At 50.1% G+C, this 7,121-nt stretch overlaps 1 long non-coding RNA gene across 1 annotated transcript; it reads left to right on the top strand.

The window, feature by feature from the left end:
- The first annotated feature begins 4,533 nt into the window (after positions 1-4,533).
- On the top strand, positions 4,534-6,116 carry LOC132671068 (uncharacterized). The gene is made up of 2 exons (XR_009606952.3): positions 4,534-4,594; positions 4,803-6,116. It is a non-coding gene; the product is annotated as an uncharacterized LOC132671068 (long non-coding RNA).
- The last annotated feature ends 1,005 nt before the right edge of the window (positions 6,117-7,121 follow it).

Genomic DNA, 7,121 nt, shown 5'->3' with positions numbered 1-7,121 from the left:
CCAACAGACACATGAAAAGACGTTCATCATTACTCATCATCAGGGAAATGCAAATCAAAACCACGATGGGCTATCACATCACACCTGTCAGGTTGGCTAAAATCAGCAACAAAAGAAACAACAGGTGCTGGCGAGGATGTGGAGAAAAAGGACCCCGTGTGCATTACTGGTGGGAGCGCAAACTGGTGCAGCTACCCTGGAAAAGCGTATGGAGGTTCTTCATAAAGTTAAAAACAGAACTACCCTATGCTCCAGCAATCGCACTACTAAGTATTTATCTGGAGGAGACAAAAGCACATGCACATCTGTGTTTATATAGCGACAGCATCTACAAGAGCCAAATTATAGAAACGGCCCAAGTGTCGCCTGATTGATGAATGGATAAGGAAGACGTGGGATATATATACACTGGAATACTATTCAGCCACAAAAAAAAAGAATGAAATCTTGCCCTTTGCAACAACATGAATGGAGCTAGAGAGTATTATGCTAAGTGAAGTCGATCCAAGAAAAACTAAGAATACCATATGATTTCACTCATAGGTGGAATTTAAGAAACGAAACAAACAAGGAGCTAAGAAAAAAAGAGACAGACAAAAATACCAGACTCTTAACTACAGAGAACACTCTGACGGTCACCAGAGGGGGGGCAGTGAGAGGATAGGGGTGAAGGAGGGCACTTGTCACGACGAGCACCAGGTGATGCACAGAGGTGCTGAAGCACTGTATCGCACAGCTGAAACTAATTTAACACTGTATGTTAACCAACTGGAATTAAAATAAAACTTTCTGAAAAGGTCATTAAGCTGATTGTGAGATGGGGAGATTATCTGGGTAGCCTCACGAAATCGCAAGGATAAGGAGCCGAAGCGGGAAAGTAAGAACTCTAGAGATGGCAGCACAGGAGGGACTCTGACCGGTGCCGTGGCCTTGACAAAGGAGGAAGAGGCCACGAGCTGATGAGAGCAGGCGTCTCTTGAAGCTGGAAAGGGCCAGGAAATGGATTGCCCCTAGAGCCTCCAGAAGGAACCAGCGCCCTCCCCACACCTTGACGTTAGCCCATCGGGGCCCATGCCAGACTTCTCTCTAGAACAGTGAGATACTAAATTTGTGTTCGAAGCCACTGAGTTGGTGGAACTCCGTTATAGCAGCCATGGGAAATGAATAACGGTTCGATGCCTTAGAATTTCTGATGAACAATGAAACTTCTAACTATAATGATGTCCGCACGAGATCGGCCCTTCCCACCCCTCCTTCCCTGAGGCCTGGGCTCCGTCTCCTCCCCACCAGCCAGGATCCACCCCACCCCCAGCCTGTAGACCTTTCTGGCCCAGTCTGTCCGCCAGACATCGAGGCCTGCCCCCACACTCGCTCTCAGTTCTGCCTCCCCAAAGCTTCCCTCCTTAGTGGGCAAGGGGTCGACCACCTGCTTGTCACGCCAGTGCCACTCACCTGTCACCGACACTTGCAGGCTACCTGCCTGGCTCCTCCCACGGCTCGCTCCTGCTCCTCCACCCCTCCCAGTACCTTCCACGCCAACCACGTGAGTCTTCTGTATTTTCTCCCCAAGTTCCAAGAGCCCCTGTCCCGACCACTTCCCTCAGCTCTTCCTCTGACAAGTTAAGGGCAAAAAGTTCCATCTCATGAAGAGAAATTGTCTGAATCCTGATGGTACTTTGAATGTGGCTTAGACTTCCGTCCTGTTGCAAACTAGAGCCCACTCACAGAAAAATAAAGCAGAGCACCCAAGAACGTGCCAGAACAGCTTAGTTGGTCAAGAGACATCAGAGACCAAAACTGTACCAGGCACGCCCACCAGTAAGACACCTGTGAAAATCATTTACCCCAAAATGTGTAGGTTGGACACATATGGGCTCCATTCTCTGATTTCAAGTTTAAATGGGGGAGAAAAAGCTATTTCTGACGAATGGTCCATTTGCTGCGAACTTGCTCTTAATTCAGTCTATAAAAAGGTAAAGGGATGAAATAATTTACAAATTCAGCTGCTTACACTCAGCAATAATTTACAGAAATATACAGGATGAGGCCTCACAAGTGACTTGTTTCCCAATCTTCTTTCCATTTCCTCATGCCTTTTGAAAATAGACATTAAAGGTCAGTTTCAAAAAAAAAACTGTAAATATATCACCCAGACTGAATATTACCAAAGATTCCTGTAAGAACTTGTCTTATATTATTTAACATTTTAAGCACAGTTGCTGGGGTTAATTAGATTTCCGACCCTGAAAAATTTTAAGTGCCTCTGATGACTTACTTCCAACTGATAATTTTGTGTGAGAAACAGAAAAAGAATAACAAATAGACAGTGAATAAATACATTCTTCATATTCCTTCTTATGAGTATAGAGAATATATTTCTGAAATTTAATTAAATATCAAGATGTCCACAAGATCTATAATAAACCACTTTGCAAGACCTCTAAATGTCAAGGAAAAGCACATTTTACATGCAACACCCCCCCCCCCCCGGTAAATCTATGAAGATTCAAGACTTTTTTTTAAACCTGCAGAACCCACAAGTACATATTTTATCTCAGAAGTACTTTTTCAAAGACTTGGGAGTAGCTTCTTGTTTGCAGTATGACAGAGTGGAAAGTATCTTAATTTATCACACAGCGGTTTGTGCCATTAGTTTTAGAGATATGCCAGAAGGCTTTAAAATAATGCAAGAGCTGCGGAGTTAAAGTTTAACGTGGCAGAGCTTAAGGAGAGGGCGATAAAGAATCTCTTTGGCCGTTTTTCCGCCATCCCCGTGCAGACACGCTAGGTCCCCGGCGATACTCAAACCGTGCGGGAAAGAAGGTGGCACTTGGGGAGGAGAAAAATGTAAAACAAAACCAAAAATAAAGCCATTTGTCAGCCCCGATGGCTTTATCACCTTAATAAGTAATGATGCCTCTGTGCCGCGGTCCCCACGTGTGGCCACATCTCCCCGGCGGCAGCAAGAGGTGAGGGGCGACAGGAACGCGACACAGAAGGCCACTGAACCACACGGGGTGGAAGCTTCACCTTTTTGGTGGTCTCTTATCCCCTCTTCCTACACGCAGGACAAAGTCTCGTTTCACTGCCAACACGTCTCAGATGCTCGCCGATGTCCTTCACCACAAAAAGGGACAACCGGCCCAGAGCCCCTGGCAGGCCACCGACTCCGGGTAGCATTCTGCAACATGGTCCACTTTGCCCTGTTCTCTTCAGAGCTCCTTCCCTTCAGGGCAAGTGCTGCTGATTTTCCAGGCAGTTGTGCTGTAAGGCTGTGGCCCAGGACCAGGTGCAGTGATTCACCTGCTCATTAACATTTGAGAAGCACCTGTCTAAAGGAGAAGCCGGCACGTTTTCCGCCAAGGGCCTGGAAATCAACACTCAGCCTCTGCGGGCCATCTGGCTTCTGTCCCAGCTGCTCAGCTCTGTCCCTGTGGTCTGAAAACAGCCACGGACAGTATGTGCATGGCTGAGCTCCTACAAAAGTTTATTTCTAAGAACAGACAATGGGCCAGCTTTGTTCTGCAGGCTCTAGTTTGCTGACCTCTGGTCTGAAGTTGTCTCTGCAAAATCAACTTATTTTTGTTTTTTGGTTTTTTTAATGTGTATTTCTTAGAAGAAAATGTGAAGCAAACAGTATCCCAGGAATACTCTGCTGTCCAGTGGTGTGCCGGTAAATGTTTAACAACTGGCGGTCCGGACATTTAAAAAGCCCCACTTGTAGCAACTACAGATTCCCTGGGGATAAATGTTCCCACCATGGCCAATTTCCAGCTATTCACATATATCGCTGAACACTAATCTATTAGGGCTCTCCAGACAAGCACGCTGGTATTTATACATAAAATTTATTTATCCCATTATACCTTTACACTTATCCTATGATTTATCCTACTTAAGAGATTTAGGAGAAGTTGGCTCATGTGGTTATGGAGGCTGAGAATCCCCACAACCTGCCACCTGCAAGCCGGTGACCCAGGCAAGCCCGTGGGGTAGTTCCAATCTGAGTCTGAAGGTCCGAGAACCAGGAGATCCAAAGGTGTAACTTCCAGTCCAAGGGGAGAAGAGCCAAAGACTCCCCAGCTCAGCCAGGCAGAGAGAGAAGTCCACCCTCCACCTTTTTGGCCTACCCAGACCCTCCAAAAACTGCGCAGTGCCCATCCAAATTGAGGTGGCCACCTGCCACATTCAGTCCAAGGATCCACATGCTAATCTCTTCTGGAAACACTCTCCCAGACACACCTGGAAGTACGTGCCAGTTATCCGGGCCCCTGAGGCCCAGTCAGGCGGATATAAATGCACCATCATGGCAGAATCGGGAAGGGACGTGCACAATCAGCTCTCTCCAGCAGTGGAAAAACCTTGAAGGTGCGTCTACTGGGTGGAGTATGTCCAGCACATCTCGTCCACCTGGAGCCTCAGAATTGACCTCATTTGGAAACAGGGTCTTTGCAGATGTAACCAGGTGACGATGAGGTCATAGTGATCTGAGGTGGGGACGAATCCAAAGCCTGGTGTCCTTCTGAGAAGGGTAAAGTTTGGACACCAAGGCACACAGAAGGAAGATGTGAGGACGGTGAGCGCCGTGTGCCCAGTAAGCGGTAACTGCATACTCACGCGGCAGGACTCAGGGGTGTGTGGATATGGCGGAGTCTGGGAAACACAGTGCTAGGTCACACGGGCAGTCAGCGTCACGATGGGCATTTGAGCTCAGACGTGCCCCTGACGAGAGCCCACATCCTTAGCTCTTTGACTATGTGGCTTCTCAGAGGGGAATGCGAAGGGTGATGCTATTAATCCAGCCTTGCAGGCGCACCGCACGTGAAGGCTCGTGAGTCCTCTCTCGGTCAGTCCGGGACATCGGGGCAAGTCCGATGGCACAGAGGAGCCCATCGCTGCAGTGCCCACTGACCTCACCTCCAGTTCAGGGGAACCTCGGGATTTCCCACATCGAGCTTCCATCCAGAACTTCCACGTCTCAGCTGCTGGACAACAGCAGACCCGAAGCTGAGCAGAGCCACCACTGAAACTGTGTCCGCTCCGGCAGGAACTGCTCCCAGGAGTTGTGCCTCCCACCACCTCCCCTCCTTGGACTTCATTTTAAAAATTCTCTGCGAATCTATTTAAAAACAACAACAACAACAACAACAAAACACAGATATGGCTCTTCCTTTTCTCTCTTCCTCCCCCATTTATTCCAGGAGGTTCGGCCCTGGTGGTTGTTACTCTATTTGGAAGGCAAGAGGAGGTTAATTAGCTTTTGTGACCTGAGAACTCTCAGGGAAGATGTCAACCGATTCACTAATAGCTCCTCAAAGCTGGATGCGGTTGGAGGGGCAAGGTCCAGGAAGCACGATGCTCGGCCGGTTCGGTTGTGAACTCCACCCGGCAGGGCGGGGCAGGGGCTTGCAGGATGGTGTTCCCCTGAGCAGTCCAGGGGAAGATTCATCCCTCGCATGGGTCCTGTCCCCTGGCGGCCCCCAGTCCTCCAAGCCATGATGGATTCTGGGGCCGAATCTCACACTACATCATAGAAACCATCCCTCAAACCCACACGTGTCACATTTGGGCTCCCGAGCATCTAAAACCATGGTGCACGGTAAGCCAAGGCAGAGGACCAGTGATGTGCCAGCCACAGCCTTCTAGGTTACTGCACCTGCAGACCGCCGTGTGAGAACGGGCCACTCCAGCGTCACCTGGGAGCCTGCTGGGAATGCAGAATCCCTGGCCCACTCCAGACCCGCTGAGTGGGAGTCTCTGGGCATGGGGGCCCCACAGTGTGCATCTCCACACACTCTCTGTGTCATGTGGACCAAGTCCGAGTTGTGCAGCTCAGGCCCAAGCCCCTTCTGGCCATCTGAAACCAGCACAGAAATCACCATCTGCCCCAGACAATCTGTCAATCAAGATGCAAGCCGGTGACTGTAATGGAAAGCAAGGTCTCCATTAGATTATTTTTTGTAAATTGAGATTTCTTGGCAATTTCCTTCAGCACGTCCTGAAATCACCGAGCAGGTGGAGGTCTCCTTCCTGACCCCTGGCAGCACATTTTCCTTGACCGGCCTTCTGTCTAGAATATTGCGGTTACCGTAATTACAAACGTACTGTGGCAGTCACACGTGTGTCCTGTGTCATTTCTCCACGCTTGGCACAGAGCTCTTTCTCCCCCAGTGCCTGCCAAGTGCTGCATAATCACCTGGCCACCATGACCCCCTTAGAGGACTCCTCTCTCTGGCCCATGAAAGCATCCTGAGCCCCCGCTCGTTTCCTGCAGAGAATTCTGCTCACCATACATGTTTGTCTTCACCGGGGCTGTGAGAGCCGCGTTCTATTCATAATAACACAGAGTCCTCCAAACACAGGCTCTGGGATGGCCCCTGTGGCCACTCCGCCATGGATGTCACAGAGTCAGCAGCAACAGCAAGTGAGGCGATGGCCTGTTTCGGTTGAAAGTCCAGCTGGGTCCACATTTTCTCCACATGTGATGAGAAGTAGTTCCTTACATGCAGTGTTTTGAGTGGAGATGCTGTCAGAGTCTAGACTTGAAGAGTCACAAGAGGAAGGGGGTCCGATTCAGGTCAGTTTGTCGGGGGCAGGACAGCCCATGGATGTAGGAGCTTCCTGGGTGAGGGGCTGGGGTGGGACCGCAGATGAACAGGACAGAGGCAGGTTGGCCCTGGAGCCCCTCACTTCCAGGACCTCGGGAGAGCCCCAGTAATGCGTTTATGCTCACACGCTCTGCAAAACCTGCAAGGGGGAGACACTTCAACTTCAGTCGGTTCAGACCACGGTCTCGTGCTCCGACTCCCCTCCATCACGTCTCCCTCACACAAGATGGTGTTAACGGGGCTTGGCACGCCTGGGACACGCTTATTAGGGTTTAGTGGCAGCTTCGTATGAATTCGCCTCCACGAAGAGCTCCGTGATGCCAGCCAGCCCGGAGCGGCAAGGCCAAGCCTCCCACGTCCTCGCTCGTGGGGTCCAGGGCCAGATGCCGCTTCACGACACAGGCGCTCAGAACCACGAGTACGCCGCAGAAGAGAAACAAGGCTTGGGACGTGTGGAGCCAGGAGCCAGGAGCCAGGGGGCAGGAAATCCTGACCACAGGAAAGTCACTGTGA

This window comes from Panthera onca, chromosome A3, assembly GCF_046562875.1.
Source record: "Panthera onca isolate mPanOnc1 chromosome A3, mPanOnc1 haplotype 2, whole genome shotgun sequence".
NCBI classification, from domain to species: Eukaryota; Metazoa; Chordata; class Mammalia; order Carnivora; family Felidae; genus Panthera; species Panthera onca.
This window is presented reverse-complemented; position numbering and strand designations above follow the sequence as displayed.